This window comes from Odontesthes bonariensis, chromosome 8 (genome assembly GCF_027942865.1).
Source record: "Odontesthes bonariensis isolate fOdoBon6 chromosome 8, fOdoBon6.hap1, whole genome shotgun sequence".
NCBI classification, from domain to species: Eukaryota; Metazoa; Chordata; class Actinopteri; order Atheriniformes; family Atherinopsidae; genus Odontesthes; species Odontesthes bonariensis.
The window spans coordinates 21686317-21708967 of NC_134513.1; the positions used below are offsets into that span (position 1 = coordinate 21686317).

Below are 22651 nucleotides of genomic sequence, written 5' to 3' on the forward strand. Positions count from 1 at the left end.
ACTGTGAGGTATGTACATCAAACACTTATTTTCCCATCTCCTGATGAGTTTAGGATTTAACTGAGCAAGTAGGCAAGAGGCTCCCATTGGAGAAGGACAGCGATGTAGGAGTTTTTAAATCCTAACATATTCAGTGAGTTGTTTCTCCTTAAACAGCCATGTCAGAAGTGTTCAATGCCATTTAAATGTTCGATGAAATCAAAACCAAAGGGAATGAACAGTATAAGTAAGGTCATGTTTAAATGTGAAAGGAAGAGCATTATCAGATACTGTGTAGAGAGAATTTAACATGTTGTGACCAAACAGCTGTGTAGTCTAAATAAAACTACTAATTAATTTGTTAGGGAGCAGAAATAGCCAATCCAAACCATCTATCCATTTTCATCCACTTATCCGAGGTCGGGTCACAGAGCAAACGGGTCCAGGAGTTAACCCCAGCTCCTGTATATTCTGGACCACATCCCACCTCGGTTCCCCTGGGGAAGGGCAGTTCAAAGAACGAAATTCAAGGTGGACCGTTCTTAGAACTGCTCTGTCCGAGTGAGGCTACAGTCTTGACTCTGAATGGCCCACTGGCTTCTGTGCCCTCCCCTTTCTCCTGGGCCTCACTTATATGGAAGGTTGTTAAACTTTGTGATCGCTGGACTTCTTGTACTGGAGCGCCTCCTTTTTTCTGCTTATATTGATCTCTTCTTTGATGGACCAGCTCCCACCTGACTGCTGAGGTGGAGCATCAGCTTGCTTTTGTTGCCGTATAAGGCGATACTCGTACCACTCTTTAGTTAATCCACAGTGGAAAGTCATACCAGCAGTGAGCACAATTTCTTGAGTAAGATGTCATGTTGGTATATCCAGGCTTTAAATTTTCTTTGAAGGCCAGAATTTTTGTTGCTTCTGGTTATCCCTCCAGGTCTTGGTTGACATGGTCTCTGCCTGACTACCCATTGAAGGACCACCTTTCCTCAGGATCTTCCACAGATGCACTTATGGTTTAGAACACCTCTTGTACATCTGGTATAGCAGTCCATAGGGTTCTGGCATTGAGCTTGTTCTAACAGTCTTGACCACTGATTGGATTTCCTTTCAGTTAACTCCTTTGATATTAAAGTCTGTGGTCGGTGCAGGTGGACTGATCAGGATGAGGTCTTTCTCCCTAGTTTAGTTTCTGTAGGTGGTGTTGAGATCGTTGTCCATCCCCTATTCTGGTGAGGCGATATGTCCCCCATGTCACTGACATAGCATCTGTTTGGTAAATCCAAAAGCAGCCCGATTTGTTTTTATTTTTTCCATTGTCCGGTTCTTATGACAGCCTGCTCGTTGGAGGGTCAGGAGTTTATTCCTCAGGATGCCTTGTAGTTCGGATTTCTCATCTTTCCACCTTCCACTTGAGCTATTTCCTCAAAAGCAGTTCTTGTTTCAACTGGAGAATTTCTTCTTGGAATTCTGTCTTTTGATCCCTCCTGTACCAAACCAAACCTTTTTGTGGCAATGCTGACAGTCGTGTTTGTCGTTCCCTGGAGTTTTCTGTCTGCCATATCCTTCTTGGTAGCTTCCAGAATACCATCCAGATCATCAAATTTGTTCCCTTCCTTCCCTTTGCCTCATGGAAGCCCCTTTAAAGGATAAGACCGTTTTTTTGACATTGGGCCCTTGATTTCACATTATACTAGCACTGGTAACGTGGAGGTGCGTCGCTTACTTAAAAAAATCCGGGTTACTAATTTTGAATTTTAGCCGAATGAATAAATAGGCAGCAGGTCTGTGGGCTGTCTGTGGCAGTAGCACGACGATGACGTCAGTAACACCCACTTTACGACAAAAAAATCAAAATTACAATAACCCAGATTTTTTTAAGTAAGCGACGCACCTCCACGTTATCAGTGCTAATGTACAGTAATTAATAAATTATAAACAGCATAGTTTGTGCCTGTATAAGCTTGCCCATAGGAAACCGTTTCATGGCCGAATATCTCAAGAGAGCAGACAGACGCCTCTCGAATATCTTCGGAACAGCTCCAAATGTTCAACAACAAGCAGGGGTGAGTAGAACATCATGTTATAATGTGAAATCAAGGGCCCAATGTCAAAAAAACGGTCTTATCCTTTAACCATGGCTGGTGTTTTAAAGCACCTGTTGCTTGAGCTTTCAGGGCTTGGGGGTTCTTGCTTTTCTAGCGAGATTACCAGCACGGCTCCTCATGTCACCTTTCCCTGCAATTTAATCTCGGCCTGGTGGATTTCAGGCTTTGGGAGTGTTTGGAGATCTTGCCACAGACATTAAGTTGTTTTGATGTAATTTGTGTGATCGCATGGATTGTTGCCTGCTTATCTGTATTTCGGGGTGCTCAATTTCATCTCCTCTTAGCCTCTCTTTGGGTTATGTTTCTTTGGGAGTTTTTAATGCAGGTTTGCGTCCTCCCACACAAAAGCTGCAGGTTGAGTTGCTGCCCCTTCCGACCCGGATGCATCTTTCAGCTTTCCCTCCAGTTGATCCTGGTTTATTCATGGTCATCAACCACCCTAATGCTGGAATTCCCTGGCGAACAAAGGTTATCATGGTTGTAACGTGCATCTGTTGATACTCTTGTATACATCATCAGTGATAGTACCTTGGGTCATACAGGGTTTTGGGTCTTTCAAGTTAAACCCCATCCTCCAGGACCACCTGTTTCGATGTTTTCGCAAAAAGCATAACGTCCAGTCTAAGACTTTTCTGATGTCTTTAGTAAATCTGAGCTGCTTCCCCAGGTCCACCTGCATCTGCTTGAGTATTCTGCCAGGAGCTGGGATGTTCTCCTGTTCTAATGAATGTTATCTGGTGTGATGAATGTTGATGGCACTTCAAATGGACTCAGTGACCACATCCAGCAACTGTACAGACACAAATCAAGATAATATGTGGTTCTGATGCCTATGCTGACCTCTAATGAGCAACACAGCTCCTAGGTTTAGAACTGACTGACGTCTAAAATCAAGAATCTGTTCTGTATGTTTGCCCCATTCCTGCCCATAAACAAATGGCCCAGGTGTTGAAGGCAGTTGCAGAAGCAGTCACCTTAGCCATTCTCTCAAGCAGACACCGCCCTAGGAAGAATCCCATCCCCTTTCTTAGGACTGGAGAGAAGCCCCCATCCTGCCCGCAAACAAATGCATGTTGGCTGTCCACAGCCTCAGATTGGCAGCTGAAAGTGGACCTTGGAAAACAGTTAAAGGTCCCTGAACACATCACCCAGACAAGACTAGACAGACAGACTTGCTTATTCACTCAGACGCCACCAAGTGGGTGATCATGTCGGAGCTAACTGTGACCCCAGGAAGATCACTGATGATGCATCCCACCGCATCCTAGAGATGTATCTCAATTCCTGGACGTCTTTGGACCGTGCTGCTTTCATATCTCGATCTCGACTAAAACACCTCTTCAAGCGGTCTCTGTTTGCTCGTTTGGTTTGGTTTAGGATTTCGATGCCAGATTACTGGCACTAACAGAGCAGAAGCACCACAGTTTGTTTTCATTTAGCTAAATCAGTAAAGTAAACACAGCCCAAGTGCAGAAATCAGGACATTTCCTCAGAAAAATTGTGGAAAGTATTTGTTCTTTGTGCTAGTAAGGAATTTGACTTCATCAGGCATCAAACTGTGATCTGTTTTCTAACTGAATGCTCCCAACTTCTAGTTTTAACCTCCAGATATTAGACTGAAATAAAACTCCTAGCTTTCAGTTTCCTACAACATTGGTAGATTTCTATCTTCTTCTTTGGTGGTATTGGTTGAGTTCAGAGCCGGTGTGTTCATTGTAAAAAGCAGCAGGAAACCCTGACCTTCCCTGTCTTTGTGTCTTTGTAGCTTCAGAAGCAGAGCGGCTCAGATGGACCCAGTTCTGAGCCCTGTGTGCACCGTCCCAGTGGTGAACAGGACTGCTGTCAGCAGGGTGGGACATCATTCACCACTGCAGCGGACCTCAGAAGACACCAAACAGTCCAGCGCAGACAGAAATCCTTCAGCTGTGGACACTGTGAGAAAAGCTTCCCATCAGCAGGTCAGCGCACGCTTCATGAGCGTGTTCACACTGAGGAGCAGCTCGGCCGCGACACCAGTCGGTCCGCTGCTCATAAGCCCTCCCACCCTGAATATGAACTGTTCCACTGTTACCGGTGTGCTGCAGTGTTCGTCTCAGCATCTGCTCTGTCTAAACATCAGCAGGATCACCAAGAGCAGGAATAATTCCCAACATGAAATGGCTACAACGCACTCGCTGCGGACAGAGAGAGCCTCTTCTGGTCCAAACTTCAAACTTTAAAAGCCAGAGTTCAGAATTCATTTCCTCTGAAAGTTGTAATGTGCCACAATAACAAGAATCTGTGAGAAAAAAATATTAAAAACTGTTTCTATTAGTATCTGGAAGCAAAGCTGGATGAACAGAAATGGTGTTATTACTGCAGGAAGAAGCATTTCTGACTTCTTCCCAGCAGAACGCTCGTATTACACAATGTATACAGATGCAGTTTGGAGTTCCAGTGAGATGACTGCTATCTCCAGCTCTGACCACTAGGTGTCAGTAGTTCAACAATGTTACCTGAACGTTTCTCAGCTCACGTCACATTTGAAGTGCTGTCTTTGATGGTCTTTGTATTTTTTGGTCTGATGAGGTCCCCGTAAAGGCTCTAGCATGGTTGCCGCGTCTGCTCGCGCGAGCGGTGTTGATGACGTCATGAGTTCGTGCCCGCCATAGGACCCTATATAGTGGCGCAAGTCGTTGCGCGCCAGTAGTTGCAATTTTCTCCGTCACAGAGGTGGCGCTGCTGCGTGAAAGTTACCTCTACTCTACAACCACGAAAGTGGAGAAGAAAACAATGCCACTGTCAAGAGCAAGAATACTGTAATTAATGATACTGCTGCAGTTTTCGGATCATTTTAATTTTTTAATTCAGTTAATAGAGGTGAAGGTTTGAAGCCCCCGGCATCAACAGAGTCTCTGCCCTCTTCTTTGCCATCACGTATCTGTCCCGTAGCTGCTTCCACACATTCTTACAGAACTCTCCCTCTTTCCCCAAAGTTCTGCCAATCTCTGTGCATCAGTTTTGGGAGTTTACGTGCTCCCTGTGCTGTTTCCCTGCAGTTTCGTACAGCTGCCTGTACAAACGCACCTCCTCACTGAGCCTGGTCTCACATCGGTCCATCCGGTTCGTTGTGCTCGGCGCCGCCAAGTTACAAAAATCGACTGGTGCGCGACAGCGCGCTGCGCCGTCTTTTCAAGGCAAGCGCCAGGCCTGAAACGTCATTTTGACGTCACGGTCCACCACCGCCGTGACAGACGCGGCAACCATGCTACCGCCTTAAGTCTTGGGCTGCTGCAGTGAGTCTGTGATGGTGGACCAGGTAAAAACTCGACTGCATGGATCAGAGCAGAGGTCCACAGATGTGATGGAGCAGAAACCTAAAGAAGTTGGCAGGATTTAACATGAAATAAGTTCACCAGGATAGTGGCAAAGAGTTTGTTTTCTGTTTTTATTTCTTATTCATTTTGTCATAGTATACTAATTAAATAGTTTTTGCTTTAAATACCCACAGCTGTGCATCATGGGCGTGTGTGCTGACTATTTGATTATTTTTAAGTTGATGCATTTTAATATTTTGTTGTCAGATCGTCTTCAATTTAATACATTTCTGTTTATTTCCCTTTGATTTGTTTTCATTTTATTCCTTTTTCTCGTCATGATTTTTATTTCTTTGTTTTATCCCTGCATCAGGTTGTCTTTTATTTTCAGAAATTTTATTTCAATATATTACATTTTATTATTTTCTTTTCAATTTTCTTTTTATTTCATAATCTTTGAATAACTGTCTTTTTATATTCATAAATATTTTAAATTTTACATTATTTCATGTCATTCTTTCCTCCTCTTCGCCATATCTCTTTTCAATGAGTGACTTTTGACCCTCGTAAGGCACCGTCTTGCAGCAAAGATCGTGTATTTGTAGAAGGATGTCTTTATATTGACGGTTCCACCTGGTTCCAACAAGCTTCCGTTCCTCGGATCGCGAAAATAACTCAGAGTGAGACCTCTTCATCACTCAGAAACGCCTGATTCATGAAAACAACATCATCGAGCGTTAAGATTAACTCTCTTAACTTTTCCCATTCATTTTCAATGGAAGTTCTTACACCACGGATGCATTGCACTCTTTGGCCTCTGGGGGATATTTTGGCGCATTTACAGGTAGACTCGTTTGGTTAGCCAATCAGAATAGAGTATGGCAGTTGCTAGCCAGAAAGAGGCAGACCAGACCAATTTGTTACACGGTATTGCTAGTCATAACAGTATTTCATTTCTACAAATGTTATATATGTATGTGTTGTATGTCTGTTATACATCTCTTATTACAAAGTATTAGTTGAGAAACGGCCATAGTTAACCGGGTCGCCAGGCTGCTGCTGCCACTAGCACCGTTCATCATCATTCATCATCTGATTAATTACTGAGGTAAGTAAATAACGTCAACAAGTCAAAATGTGTGTTTTATGATGGTATAACTTTACAAAGCTGTCCGGTACATGCAAGTACCGTCTCCATTCGGCGTGTTGTGTGTCAAACTATTATATCAAAGACGACTGTAATGTAGAGGCTATCTGAAAGTTCAACGCATCACTAGCTGTGTCTTTGGCTGCTTTAAAACAACTGGATTGAATTGACAATTTATGTGCAGTAGATGATGATTTTAATACATGTGGTACTTTGACCTTGCCGTAGCTTTGGTATACATGAGCATATTTTGTCTGCCTTTAGCTGTAAATATTAGTCGTAAAAGTAGTGTATAAAAGGCGGACATCGTTTGTTGTTATTGTTGTGTGGATCGTCCTTGGTCATATATTCCCACGGTGACGTTACAAGGGCTATGTTTGTTTGTTTTCTCTCTCTTTCTAAACCTACTCCCAGCTCTGTGTTCCCTGTGTTGTTGGTTATCTGTCCATTTCTAAACCTACAGGTGGATGTGTGACCTGTCCAGCTCTGTGTTCCCTGAGTTGTTTATTGTCTGTCCATTTCTAAACCTACAGGTAGGAGTGTGACCTGTCCAGCTCTGTGTTCCCTGTGTTGTTTATTGTCTGTCCATTTCTAAACCTACAGGTAGGAGTGTGACCTGTCCAGCTTTGTTCTCCCTGTGTTGTTTATTGTCTGTCCATTTCTAAACCTACAGGTAGGAGTGTGACCTGTCCAGCTTTGTTCTCCCTGTGTTGTTTATTGTCTGTCCATTTCTAAACCTACAGGTGGGAGTGTGACCTGTCCAGCTCTGTGCTCCCTGTGTTGTTTATTGTCTGTCCATTTCTAAACCTACAGGTAGGAGTGTGACCTGTCCAGCTCTGTGTTCCCTGAGTTGTTTATTGTCTGTCCATTTCTAAACCTACAGGTAGGAGTGTGACCTGTCCAGCTCTGTGTTCCCTGAGTTGTTTATTGTCTGTCCATTTCTAAACCTACAGGTGGGAGTGTGACCTGTCCAGCTCTGTGCTCCCTGTGTTGTTTATTGTCTGTCCATTTCTAAACCTACAGGTAGGAGTGTGACCTGTCCAGCTCTGTGCTCCCTGAGTTGTTTATTGTCTGTCCATTTCTAAACCTACAGGTGGATGTGTGACCTGGCCAGCTCTGTGTTCCCTGTGTTGTTTATTGTCTGTCCATTTCTAAACCTACAGGTAGGAGTGTGACCTGGCCAGCTCTGTGTTCCCTGTGTTGTTTATTGTCTGTCCATTTCTAAACCTACAGGTAGGAGTGTGACCTGTCCAGCTCTGTGTTCCCTGTGTTGTTTATTGTCTGTCCATTTCTAAACCTACAGGTAGGAGTGTGACCTGTCCAGCTCTGTGTTCCCTGTGTTGTTTATTGTCTGTCCATTTCTAAACATACAGGTAGGAGTGTGACCTGTCCAGCTCTGTGCTCCCTGTGTTGTTTATTGTCTGTCCATTTCTAAACCTACAGGTAGGAGTGTGACCTGGCCAGCTCTGTGCTCCCTGTGTTGTTTATTGTCTGTCCATTTCTAAACCTACAGGTAGGAGTGTGACCTGGCCAGCTCTGTGTTCCCTGTGTTGTTTATTGTCTGTCCATTTCTAAACCTACAGGTAGGAGTGTGACCTGTCCAGCTCTGTGTTCCCTGTGTTGTTTATTGTCTGTCCATTTCTAAACCTACAGGTAGGAGTGTGACCTGTCCAGCTCTGTGTTCCCTGTGTTGTTTATTGTCTGTCCATTTCTAAACCTACAGGTAGGAGTGTGACCTGTCCAGCTCTGTGTTCCCTGTGTTGATTATTGTCTGTCCATTTCTAAACCTACAGGTGGATGTGTGACCTGTCCAGCTCTGTGTTCCCTGAGTTGTTTATTGTCTGTCCATTTCTAAACCTACAGGTGGATGTGTGACCTGTCCAGCTCTGTGCTCCCTGTGTTGTTTATTGTCTGTCCATTTCTAAACCTACAGGTAGGAGTGTGACCTGTCCAGCTCTGTGTTCCCTGTGTTGTTTATTGTCTGTCCATTTCTAAACCTACAGGTAGGAGTGTGACCTGGCCAGCTCTGTGTTCCCTGTGTTGTTTATTGTCTGTCCATTTCTAAACCTACAGGTAGGAGTGTGACCTGTCCAGCTCTGTGTTCCCTGTGTTGTTTATTGCCTGTCCATTTCTAAACCTACAGGTAGGAGTGTGACCTGGCCAGCTCTGTGTTCCCTGTGTTGTTTATTGTCTGTCCATTTCTAAACCTACAGGTAGGAGTGTGACCTGTCCAGCTCTGTGTTCCCTGAGTTGTTTATTGTCTGTCCATTTCTAAACCTACAGGTAGGAGTGTGACCTGTCCAGCTCTGTGTTCCCTGTGTTGTTTATTGTCTGTCCATTTCTAAACCTACAGGTAGGAGTGTGACCTGTCCAGCTCTGTGTTCCCTGAGTTGTTTATTGTCTGTCCATTTCTAAACCTACAGGTAGGAGTGTGACCTGTCCAGCTCTGTGTTCCCTGTGTTGTTTATTGTCTGTCCATTTCTAAACCTACAGGTAGGAGTGTGACCTGTCCAGCTCTGTGTTCCCTGAGTTGTTTATTGTCTGTCCATTTCTAAACCTACAGGTAGGAGTGTGACCTGTCCAGCTCTGTGTTCCCTGTGTTCATTCAAATGATGTAACTATTTCCTTTAGGTAAAGGAAACACAGTCTTGGGATCATAGGAATAATAGATACATACTGTATATCTACAGGTGGATGGTGGGAAGGACTTGTTAATATGACCCTGTGTGTTGTTAATATGACCCTGATTGTACAAACTTGAATGTCAGTGTTAAAGTGTGTCGCTGTCTCAGATCACTGGAAGGATGCATGTTGTATATGCTCTTTGTCTCTTTTTCTTTTTTATGTGTGTGGGTATATGTGAGTTTATGTTTTCTGTAGGTGGCTGATATGAGAACCAAAGCCGAGGCGAGGGGGAGCTATGGAGAGTCAAGGACAAGATAGAGGGCCTGGACGAGCGCACGCACAATGACTTTTGATTAGATATGAAAACTGTGTTAGTATAAACACCTGTTTTGTGGAAGAGTAGTACAGTTCTCATCCTCCAAATTGACAGCCTTTTTGTTGGTGAAGGCAAGATGATCAAACACAGAGCTCTGTATGCTATATTTACTGTAAGACACTAATATATTATTAGGTAAATTAGCTTATTAGATGCCAGAAATGGATGTCACACTCCCAGACTCTCATTCATAAAAGAATACACAGGATTTTCAGCAAAAGCATAGAAAGCTTTAAGATAAAGGTAGAATGGAAAAATATAACACTGTCTATTTCTAAACTGACAGGTTGAGGTATAACCTGTCCAGCTTTGTTCTCCCTGTGTTTGTTGTGTGTTCATTTTTAAACCTACAGGAGGAGGTGTGACCTGGGGTCCGTTTCACGTAGCAGGTTTAGTGAAACTCTGAGTAGGTTAACCCTGAAATGAGGGAAACCCTGAGTTTTCCGTTTCACAAAGGGAGGTAACTCAACCCCGAGAAAGAGGGGTAACTCTAGCCTGTTTCACAAAGAGAGGTAACTTAACCTCTCGGTCTGTTAACAGACTCTCTGAACCTAACCTGGTCGGGACCAGGTTTTATTCAAGAAACCTTGAGTTTCTTTCTGTCTCCGCCCTCTTTCAGCCACACACGCCATTTGATTTCCTCATTCATTCAGTCAGCAGAGCGAGTTCTTCTACTTCTAGAAGTCCATTAGGCACAGTAGGAGGCGACTTTTTTCACCAACATGTCCTTTTGACAACGATCCCGTGGATGAAGGTGCAGCTTTGCGCAGAGAAATAAATATTTGTCGGAGATGGTTATCAGACCGCGCACAGATTTTTGCATTTAAAGACAATTATCTCTTTGAGCGGCACCATCAGAATGTGTTGGGACAAAAGAAAGAAAAGACATAAAAGACAAATAAATATTTGTATGAATAGGCTTAAAAAAGACATATATAGGCCTATTATATTTTATAAAGGCACTCGTGTCTTGGGGGTGGACTCCCTCAGCCACTGCCCTCCCGTTAGAGGTGGTGGCCACCACCCGTTTTATGGGCATCTGCCTTCTTTCTGTTGGCTCAGTAGAAATCTGTGTTAGTTTAAATAGGCTTAATTATTTAACCGAACATGATATAGATGATGACTCTAAATTGTCCTTAGGAGTGACTGTGAGTGTGCATGGTTGTTTGTCTCGTTTGTCTCTATGTGGCCCTGTGATGGACTGGCGGCCTGTCCTGGGTGTACCCCGCCTCTTGCCCATTGACTGCTGGGATAGGCTTCAGCCCCCCCGCGACCCGACTGACGGATTCAGCGGTATAGATAATGGATGAATGGATGGTGTAGATGAGAAGACATAGTTTATGTGTGTGAAAACAGCATTATGTTGGGAATAAAATAACTGCACAGTCAAATAGCCACTTAATATTTATTTTACAGTGTAAAACATGATCAGAATGAGGTGCCTCCATGCCGAGGTCTCACCTGTTTGAACAATGTTTTTATATTTCATCTTAAACTGCTGCCAAGAGCGCTTCTCCCCCGCGGGATTGCACCTAAATGAAATAAATGAATGGGCTACCATTCAAGCAGTTTCCCTGTAATATTATTGTGATTGCAAAGGACTACATTTAAACTTACACTTTTGCTGCTGCAGCGGTGTTGCACTTATTTCTAAAAACGTATTGAAACTCGCCGTATGAGCGCATTAAGATTTCCAATTCGAGGTTGGTGAAAAACGTAGCCCCTCCTCTTCCCCGTTGCCAAGGTGACTCGTCAAATCGGGGCTCCATTGATGCTGGCTTTTTAAAGTTGTGGTGCACGCGCTAAACTCAAGGTGAACTTACTCAGAGTTGATTAACCTCACTCAAATCAGCGTTTGTGGAACCGAAAACTCAGAGTTTTTTTTTCTCAGAGTAGATCAACTCAGAGATCAGCAATAGACTCAGAGTTGGTGGAACCTGCTACGTGAAACGGACCCCTGGCCAGCTCTGTGCTCCCTGCGTTGCTGCTTGCACCACATCTTTGCATTAGTGATACACAGTACACTGTCACATTACTGATTTGTCTTTTATTCTTTAAACAAACATGTACTGGTTCATTTGCACAACTGTGTGTGGTCTCCTTCATGTTGATACTCCTACGAGCCAAGTGGTTTTGTAAAAGGGAAAAAACAAGTATAGATAGGAATGAACAAACGAAAAAATAAATCAAGCACCGTCTCAATAAATGAAGCCCAAAAGGGTTCTTGACCCTCATAACATGAATATGACAGTGGGTACAACCCTGTAAGTGGCAGTTGCAAAAAAACAGTGATTTTCCAACACCTTCCTCCATTATTTTCTTTATTTTAGAGTGCTCCTGACGGGATTCGAACCTGCAGGGTTATGAACGACATAATGACATTAATTATATGCAGGACTGAAAAAAATGCAGTAATTTAATTGGCTGTCACAGTTCTACACCTACACATGGCTGGCCGGTCAATGGCAAGCAGCTATTCTCTCCACTATACCACCAATGCCCTGACAGACCCTTATTTAGTCATCTATCAACTGTTTTTCTTGCAGGGCTATGACACACTCACTCTTACTCAGGAATCTTTCTATTTCTCCCTGAAATAAGAGAGAAGTCTAAAGCGTGAAACTTGTGCTTGCTTGGATTCATTCTCCAGATGCGCACAATTGCTTTCATCTAAGGCTAAAATGTTCACAACTTCAGTACAATGCACTATGCCAATTAATTTGCCAGTTAGGAATGAGTTTACCGCAGTCTTGCAACCTGTACCGTGTGCACTGCTTTCAGGTCCCTGATGGTCTAGTGGCTAGGATTTGGTACTCTCACCGCCGCGGCGGGGGTTCGATTCCCGGTCAGGGAATGAGGGAACAGGTTTTTGGCACTGTTAGTAGCGTAAACCAAAGACATTTCTGCTGTGTTTTCCAATGACATGACTAGAATGTCAATTTAATCTAGCCCTGTCACAAATTCAATAGGACGTTGGTTTGTAACGAGTCATCCTATGCGCACCACTTGATTTGAAATAACACTTTACAGCCAGCAGATTTACTACTTCTCTTTAGAGAAGGGCTCGCTTAACTCTTTCCAGCAGCTCTAGGACCATTGTGGCTTTTAAAAACTAAAAGAATGATCAAGTTTTTCTGATACTTTGATGTGTAACACGGTGCTTAATAACATCTTGAGCAGCAAAGAGAAATGCCATTTGTCATTAAATGACATGGGCATCCACGAATGATACGGAAAAAGAGAAATTTCATGGTCTATTGTCGGACAAAATGTTTTTGTCCGCGGACTTGGAGCATTTGGTGATCTGGCAGGTGCTGGCCGTCCATCCGTCCGTCCGTCTTGGATTGAGTTTGAGGGAGGCCCGTTTTTTGTGTCGTACGACACTGTGGAATCTAATCTTCCCCACTTGCTTTGTAGAGGAGGAACTTAGAATGCACATGAGAAAACAGACCATCACTTTAACTGAAGAGTCATTGCAAGAAATGCTTCCTTGGTTGAAGAGTTGCTAGAGTGCATTAGCTTTAGACTGTGTTTTCCCTACAAGCCAGCCATTGTCTGAACAGAGGTAGCAAGGTACATTTGAAAGCTAATTATACAAGGAGCAGAGTATGCATTGGCTGGGAATCAAACCCAGGTCAACTGCTTGGCAAGTAGCTATTCTCTCCACTATACCACCAATGCCCAGACAGATCCTTATTTAGTCATCTATCAACTGTTTTTCTTGCAGGGCTATGACACACTCACTCTTACTCAGGAATCTTTCTATTTCTGCCTGAAATAAGAGAGAAGTCTAAAGCGTGAAACTTGTGCTTGCTTGGATTCATTCTCCAGATGCGCACAATTGCTTTCATCTAAGGCTAAAATGTTCACAACTTCAGTACAATGCACTATGCCAATTAATTTGCCAGTTAGGAATGAGTTTACCACAGTCTTGCAACCTGTACAGTGTGCACTGCTTTCGGGTCCCTGATGGTCTGGTGGCTAGGATTAGGCGCTCTCACTGCCGCAGCAGGGGTTCGATTCCCGGTCAGGGAATGAGGGAACCAGGTTTTGGCACTGTTAGTAGCGTAAACCAAAGACATTTATAATGTTGTTTTCCAATGACATGACTAGAATGTCAATTTAATCTAGCCCTGTGACAAATTCAATAGGACGTTGGTCTGTAACGAGTCATCCTATGCGCACCACTTGATTTGAAATAACACTTTACAGCCAGCAGATTTACTACTTCTCTTTAGAGAAGGGCTTGCTTAACTCTTTCCAGCAGCTCTAGGACCATTGTGGCTTTTAAAAACTAAAAGAATGATCAAGTTTTTCTGATACTTTGATGTGTAACATGGTGCTTAATAACATTTTGAGCAGCAAAGACAAATGCTATTTGTCATTAAATGACATGAGCATCCACGAATGATACGGAAAAAGAGAAATTTCATGGTCTATTGTCGGACAAAATGTTTTTGTCCGCGGACTTGGAGCATTTGGCGATCTGGCATGGGGGAAATTTTGGGTAAATAAAATGTATATAAATATGAACGAATTTATAAATGTATATATAATTAATATAAATATAAAAAAATCTTTCCTTACGCATTATACACGCTCCTTGGCAAAATATTTCTCCAAGGGTGACAACAATATTACTGGGCATGTGTTGTTGTAATGTTTTAAATACTTGAACGCAGTTTTTCTAGAGAAGATAATTACTGTGTATTTGGGAGTATCATCCATTGACTCTTTTGGGCTTTCACATGCGCGAGCATCCAAACAACAGGTAAGTGACATGCTGTTTATAAAGTTGTTTTGTAACGTCCCCATGCCAGTAATGTGAGAACCATGCATATGGTTTTGATGGTAAGGCTTGTGACTTTATTGTCGGATCGTTTATTAAGTGGTGTGACGTTTCTGCAGTGAGCAAGTTGTTGTTTTACATGGAAGGGTTAGCGCTTACCCCTTAGCCACCACGTATTAGCCTCGCATGACAGGCTGCGCAAACAGCGCAATATCCGCACAGGGAGCGCAGATTTGCACCTGTCTGTGTCCTACTATCAGTATTTGACAACCTCTGGCAATGGGATTGCGCTTCAAATGCCCCGGAGTTCCCCTTTAAAGGGATACAAGGTAGTTTAGCGGCAGTATAGCGATCTCTACTGGTCAAACTGAAATTCTACACTGTCGTAAAAATCCCCACCTGTACACACCCACTAAGTAAACATCGTGGCGAATGCTGCCGTTGTGTTATTTAGTCAGTACAGTTAGGTCATCTGATTCACAAGTGTAGACTGCCCACGTAAGATACTATAATCAGAGATTTTCTGAAGAGAGAACTCAAGATAATATGCTATAATCCTGTTGCTGGAGGAAGTGGCCGCGGGGACAGGGACGTCTGGGTTTCTCTGCTCAGGCTGCTGTCCCCACGACCCGATCCCCGGACAAGCGGCACATAATGGATGTATGGATGTGTGGATGGACTGTTGCTGATCTTGAATGGGATTCTTCCCTCATCATGGTGTATTCGTGGAGTGATTCCTTTGTATTAGCAGACACTTACAAAAGTTACATCTTAGACAGATGCGCGCAGGCACTACCAACATACACGCCGCAATAAACGCAGACTAGCTCTACACTATTCCGATAACAATCACAAATGAATCAATTTTCATTTGTAGATAACAATTCTTGTTCGGATCAAAACGCTATTCTTATTCTAATCAGGTCAGTCCGTGTATTTCTGAAGCTAGGGTACGTCTCGAACTCAGGAGGAATTAGAGCACCATCATCACCTGTCTCTTCACGATCTAAAACGCAGATCACTATGGTAGATGAACAAGATCACGCTTGGAGAAATTTCACAAAGATGGGAAGTGCCAACATCGAACGTTTCATATTCAGTCTGTGAAAGGCAGAATATGAAACGCTTGGTGTTGGCTCTTCAACGCAAGCGAACACATAGCTACAACAGCTAGCATACAGTACCTAGCTAAGTGCCGTAAACACAAACGACTCTTCTCGCGCATCACGACACTTCAGAAGCGGGTCGCTCCTGCCGAAGTTACATATGGGATTTTCAGCATACAGACCCCTGTTGGGAGCGAGACAGGCTTCATTCACTTACTATTGACTTGTTTAGCCTTTGTTAAACTCCTGAAGGCTATAATTTTAGGTGAAAATGCTACCTAGTGCCCCTTTAAGCTGCAGTGTAATGCATGACTCAACCTGGAGGCTCCCATGTCTTTTGTCAAAATTGCACAAGCAAAGTTAAAAAAGAACCTTTTTGTCATATTGCTATGAAAGTCACACACAAAACAAAAAAATTTCAAAAAGCCTGAGGGACCTAATGAGGGAACCTGGGAAAAGATTTGACATCAAACCTCTTTTTTTAACAAGTCAGACCAGGAAGTTATTGACTACTTGTTGTGTGCTACTTTACTTGTTACCTACTCAGCAGATATCAACCTTATGACAAACATAAAGAAATCGAACACACACTCTGATGATGGGGTGAGAGGTGGTAATGATCGAGACCACGCCCACAGACAGTTACAGCAAGTCTCTGTGGCGCAATCGGCCAGCACGTTCGGCAGTTAACTGAAAGGTTGGTGGTTCGAGCCCACCCAGGGGCGAGTGTGTGCACCAGCAAATCTACCGGAGAGCTATAGGTTGTAGGTTGGGTAGCAAATCAAAAGATGTACTGGTTAATACCATGGCTCTTTTACGCTAGTCGTCCATTGTTCCGTCAACGCAAGCCGTATCCAACGTATTCAGTTAATTTTCAATGAAATCCGGCCGATCGTTGTCGCCGTGCTCGCAAAGCATGCTGGGATTCTGACAAAGTGAGCTGGGGACCTGCGGCACGTCAAAAAGTTGGGCTCGCTCGAAGTTTATGCAAATTTGCCACGGCAGACGTAGTGCGTTACCCAATGACAGTAGATCATGTATTTTTTTTCCCTTTGTTTATTCACCCCTGAACATTTCGGGTATTGCTCATGTCATTGCTATTGCGGGCAAAATGAACAGCAGCAGTGGCCAGAATGGCTGTGCTAAAACGATTGTAGGCGAATAAACACACCTAAAACATCAGGCAATTGTGAGCATCTCCACTTTTGCAGTAAAGTAATGACCATCAAGGAATAGAGGTTCAATCCAGTGCATCAAATTCTTTCATGGGCAGAGGTGGAGGTGGTCCTCGCTCGCAGATCCACATCCATGGTGCAATATGAAATAATGTTCCATTGCTGACGATTTATACACATTAATTTCCCTCTGAAACTCCGAAACTTCGGTTGATTAAAATCACAAGTTATTTACTTTCCCCCGGAGCCGTTCTATCGTATGTTCTATCTACAACTTCGTATACACGCCCACTGTAGTAGCAACACGGTGACACTAGGCATCCAATCCGGCGAGTTAAGTTGACGTGACGGAACAATGGACGACTAGCGTTAGAGATGCCTTGCAATCAGATATTTGTCGTCTTTCAGTTTCTGCTTCCTTTATTATCTACTTAAACTTGTCATGTCAGACACATTTTTCTTCGGTTTTGCCGTTCTCGCCCCCCATAGGTGTCACAGGGGGCTACAGATTAGAAGATCTTATTTCCTACCATCCACTTATTTGATTGCCATGCAATCCATGTGAGCTGGGCAAGTGGCTATCACATACCTTTAGCAAAGTCTGCAGGACCAATGAATGGGTGTGTGAAAGTGAGCCTAGGCTGACAATACATGCATATTTCTGTTTTGCAGGCCTCGTTGGCGCAGTAGGCAGCGCGTCAGTCTCATAATCTGAAGGTCGTGAGTTCGACCCTCACACGGGGCAGTTGTTTTGATGTGGTGTTTATAGCACTTCACCTCAGTTACAGCTGGAAACTTGCTCGGCACAGGTGGCTCCGATTATTCTCTGTTGGGTCTGCAGAAAGCCCACTCGGAAGCTCAGTCACTCCAAAGTGTGGAAGATGTCAAATGCAACTTATGGGGATTCGAACCATCTCTCTTTTAGAAAAGCAAGTTGCACCCTGGCCAAGACCCATGACAAAGGATAGGAAGTTCATCACGCTGACATAATAGAATACGCTGTGTGACAAAAGCACCTTTGCAGACTCTCCTTCTCTTGACATAGACTGACATGGGACAATTCAGTCAAGTTTATCCCACGTGAAACTACCTCTTTTGCAACTTTCCATAAACTTTCAAAATGAGAATGAAAGCCAGATAAAGAAACTTGTGAGTTGATTGTTTAACCTCTAGTCCAGACAACAGGTCTTTTGAACAAGTAGCTACGTGCTCAACAAGCCATGTCATCACATATTTTAGCAAAGTCTGCAGGACCAATGAATGGGTGTGGGAAAGTGCGCCTAGGCTGACAATACATGCATATTTCTGTTTTGCAGGCCTCGTTGGCGCAGTAGGCAGCGCGTCAGTCTCATAATCTGAAGGTCGTGAGTTCGACCCTCACACGGGGCAGGTCTTTTGATGTGTTTATAGCACTTCACCTCAGTTACAGCTGGAAACTTGCTGGGCACAGGTGCCTCCGATTGCTCTCTGTTGGAGCTGCAGAAAGCCCACTCGGAAGCTCAGTCACTCCAAAGTGTGGAAGGTGTCAAACACAAGTTATGGGGTTTCGAACCATCTTTTTTTTTAAAAGCATTGCAATCAGATCTTTCTCGCCTTGTGTCAAACCCAAGTTATGGGGATTGGAACCATCGCTCTTTTAGAGATGCCTTGCAATCAGATATTTGTCGCCTTTCAGTTTCTGCTTCCTTTATTATCTACTTAAACTTGTCATGTCAGACATATTTTTCTTCGGTTTTGCCGTTCTTGCCCCCCATAGGTGTCACAGGGGGCTACAGATTAGAATATCTTATTTCCTACCATCCACTTATTTGATTGCCATGCAATCCATGTGAGCTGGGCAAGTGGCTATCACATACCTTTAGCAAATTCTGCAGGACCAATGAATGGGTGTGGGAAAGTGAGCCTAGGCTGACAATACATGCTTGTTTATGATTTTTAAGCCTCGTTGGCGCTACCTCGCTCACGTTAGTCTAAATCTCACCTCCAATAGGCTTCGCACTTCTCCATTCTCACATTGAACGGTTTAGCCAATGTCGCACCGACTCACAATGAACCGAGCCTAGCAACGCCCGAGCTCACAATGGAACTCGGCCACTCAAGGTGAAGCCCTAACTTGGAGTTAACCTCCCCTCCCGCTCCCGCTCCCCCTCCTCCAACAAAACCAACAAAAAAACAAATTAAAGATTTTGTTTTCGTTATGTTAGAGGATTATAAAAGTTAGCCGTTACAGAAGAGGGATTTTTCATCGAGCCGTTGTCTCTGCCGACTTAAAAAAACAATCTTACAGTAAGTATCAAGTTATATTGTTTCTTATATATCCTTCCATTCAAACAAACGTCGTATTACAGTTTTTCTCTATTGGTTTGGCTCATTTCTTGAAACAGAAATTACATTCTCAAAACTCTAAGATCATTTGGCATAACACTCTTATAGTTCAGCACAACACCATAGCTAACCTGCAAAAGCACATATCTCTCCCAAAACTGTTCACCCATGCTTCAGACCTGATTCCTTTCCCATGAAAAGAGTCAGTGCCACCCAAATTGCAAAGATCTTTCTCAGTTGCCTAGGCTCATTTCTTGAAACAGACCGAACGTTTTAAACACTCTTTAGTACTTTTTGCAAAACTAAACTGAATGGTTCAGCAAAACACCATGGTTCACCAGCAAAAGCTCATATCTCCCCCTAAACAGTTCAGCCATGTGTCAAAATGAAGTTTCTTTCTCATTCAAATAGTCAGTGCCCCCAAAATGCATTGTCCTTTTGGCATTGTGTGAGCACTACAAGTCAAACTGTTTAGATGTTTTGTCACTATGGCATAGGACTACCTAACAGAATACAATAGTGTATAAAACTGAAGGAAAAAAGTTTCACAGTTAGTGTAGCCTCAAAGCACACACAATACACTCATACCAACCATTTTTATTCACACAAATACTGTGAAGTACGTAACTTCCATACAGTATAGTATTGTAGAAGGAAAAGAAAAATATACATAGCACACATATACTGTAATATAGACACAAACAAAAAACAAGCAAAATTATGTGGCTATGAATGATGACATGATCTATAATTATGGCCCGAATTTCATCTGGGACAGCACGGTGTCTTCGTGCTCCTCGGCCTCTTCCCCCTATTCCACCACTGCGCATCCTCACTCCTCCTTTTCTTCTTCTTCTTCTTCTTCTGCTGGTGAGAGGAGTGTGAGTGGAAGAGCTGAGAGAAAGGCTAAGTGTAAAGGTGGTTTTTCTACCCTTTATTCGCTATCCTTGTTTTCTCTGTTAAATTTTTCATTAGTTTTGTTAGTTCTGCGTACTTTGTGTGGTCTTGTGAGGTTAATTTCGAGGTTTTTTTCGCATTTGTTTGGTGCGCTTCCCGGCCGCAATGGCGTCTGGCGGCTTCTCCATGCTGTCCCGGAAGCACGGCATCAGAGTCGGTGCCGGCTCTCCGTGCAGCGTGGAGGAAGTGGCGCTGGCCGTGGGGCAGGTTATCGGGCACGGTTCGGTAAAGTCCGCTGCCCGCATGAACAGTGCGGTGGTTTTATTTCTAGCGAAGGTGGAGCAGGTGCACTGCCTGGTGGAGGCGGGCATCACCAGGGGCGCCGCCAGGCGGGGAAAGGTGGTAACGTTTCTAAGGGCCCAGCGGCCTGGGGGGCCCTCAGAGGTAGTGATAGTATAATATTAATATTGTTGCCCATTCTTAGAATTTTCTAATGAATTACAACATTTTTAATGGAAAATGAACTAATTAAACACAGTTTTCGATTTCAATAACTTTTCTTTAGTTCTTTGGCATATTGACATTTACTCGGCCCTCCCCCTCTTGCAAAATGGTGCGGTCCAGTTCTGATCGAATTGTAGTTGAACGCATCCGAAATGCAGGCAGGTGTATGGAGCGGCTGTCTGAAACACATGATGGACGGTGAGCTGACTGAAATAATCTAGAATGAAGTCGGGTTATCAGAAGCGGAAGGAAAGACGGGAGAAAGACGAGAGGGCCAGTAGAGGCAGGCAACTGGTCACTCAGTTTTTCTCAAAGAAAGGTAAGTTCACTCACTGACTTTGAGCTTTCAAACACTAGATGTTAGCGAATGGTAGGCTAACATATTAATATACATCTAACTTGGATGTATAACTGAAACCTGCATGCTTTAACCTTTTCCTGTATTAACTTATCTTGCATTCATCACTGATACAGAGCCAGGCTCCACATCAGGCCAGTGACACCACCACTGCTGAAGTGCAGGAGGACAGGACGAGGACCAGCAGTGAAGATGGTGAGAAAGTAGCAAAGAGTACCATGTCACTTTAAAATTGATTCACAATAAGATGTTTCCCTTCTTTTAAGGGTTACACTTTTACAGCTAAGTATGGAGTCAATTTGATTGCATGCATAACTGTAACTTGCATGCATTTAACTTTTCTATGCATTAACGTCCGTGCATCACTAACCTGCACGCTTTAACTAAACTCCATTTGAATCCATGATACAGAACCAAGCCCCTCATCAGGCCATGGTGACGACAACAGGGCCAGTGCCAGCAGTGCAGATGACAGCGCAGCACAGAGTAAGGAGCAAGAGCAGGAGGGGGCAGGGTTAATGGACATTTGCCAGTCTGAAAGTGAGGATCTACTTTCAAATGATCCAGGGTTGTGGCCAGTAAAGCTCATGGACAGTGACATAACTGGTATTGTCAGGAAATTGGCTACTACAGAGTCAAAGCAATTCTGAAGGGAAATCTTTTCCAGAGTACTTGAGGTACACAAAGGCAGCAAATGGCAGGGAAAGAATGTTTTTTATTCATATTGTGCATTTCAGGACGTTTGTGATCATTCAAAGAGGCACCACTGAGGACGCTGTGATGGTGGTAACAGAGCTGAACTTTGACTTTAAGTGCTGGATCAAACATCTGTTGGCCGTACCTCCTCACGCCATATCCTGATCCAGGAACAAGGGCATGTGCACATGCACATGCACATGCACATGCACATGCACATGCACATGCTAAAACAAGGGCACGGATAGAAATGACCTTTGGCCAAATTAAATACAGGTTCATTGCTTAAAATTCTCAAGCACCATAGCTGACTTCTGACAGAGCCATCTTAAATTTTATAGTATACTTAATATTTTATACATTTTGTCTTGTGGACAACTTTTCAGACTCAAGTCTTTTCTTCGTTGAGTTCTAGTGCCTGAAAGGACTCAGTTTCTCCTGACACAGTGAGGGTCCTATACAGGGACACATATTTCCTTTGATCCTTATTGTTGTGACCTTTGAGTTAGAACTTCTTTTCATAATTTAGCATTGACACAGTAGCAGTTTAAGTCAGAGCAAGTGTAAGAAGGCTAAATGGACAGAGATGATTTATAACTTTCCACACGTTTAGCTCATGGCACCCCACTGTGAATATAAATGTAAAAAACACATTTCTAACACTTTGCATGAATCGTAAAATAATGACAAGTTTGAGTTCAAGTTGTGTTGAATTGTTTAATTATTATTACATGTTTCTCAAGCTGTGGAGAGAAAACAGAATTAAATACAGTTCACAACACGAAATTCTCCTTTATCTGAATTTATACTAACATCCCTCTCCAGTTTCATAATCTCTAGCTTGATCTCTTTTATTTTCAGTTTCTTGTGTTCCATATCTAGTTTGGTGCTCTCTTTATTGGACAAACACATTTCTTCAAAAGCTACTTACCACTCTGAAATATTTTCCTGTACTTTACCTTCACCTGCTGCCAGGTACGCTTTTGGCTGTTAAGATTGCTCCTGTTGAGATGTAACAGTGAAAAAATAATATGTCGGTCACACACTCACGATAATATAGTCACAAAGTATGATGATGCGTGTCGATTATTGTGTTATTAATAAACTGAGCAGGGCCAGTATATGTGGGCTGTACATCGCATCCAGAGATAATTCAGCATGCTTTATGTAAACACATTATAACACAAAGAGGAGAGCATAAATACATGAGGACAGTAAAATAAATGTCTAACAATTGAAACTTTCAGAACTTAAGCGTTTAGTCTGTCTGCAGTTG

General features: G+C 43.2%; 1 protein-coding gene and 2 non-coding genes across 3 annotated transcripts in view; all 3 read left to right on the plus strand.

The window, feature by feature from the left end:
* LOC142385491 (NLR family CARD domain-containing protein 3-like) overlaps positions 1 to 22651 on the plus strand; it is a 250038-nt gene that overhangs the window by 72477 nt on the left and 154910 nt on the right. The window lies entirely within an intron of this gene.
* Positions 17268 to 17340, plus strand: trnam-cau (transfer RNA methionine (anticodon CAU)). Its single transcript has one exon. It is a non-coding gene; the product is annotated as a tRNA-Met (tRNA).
* trnam-cau (transfer RNA methionine (anticodon CAU)) lies at positions 17912 to 17984 on the plus strand. Its single transcript has one exon. It is a non-coding gene; the product is annotated as a tRNA-Met (tRNA).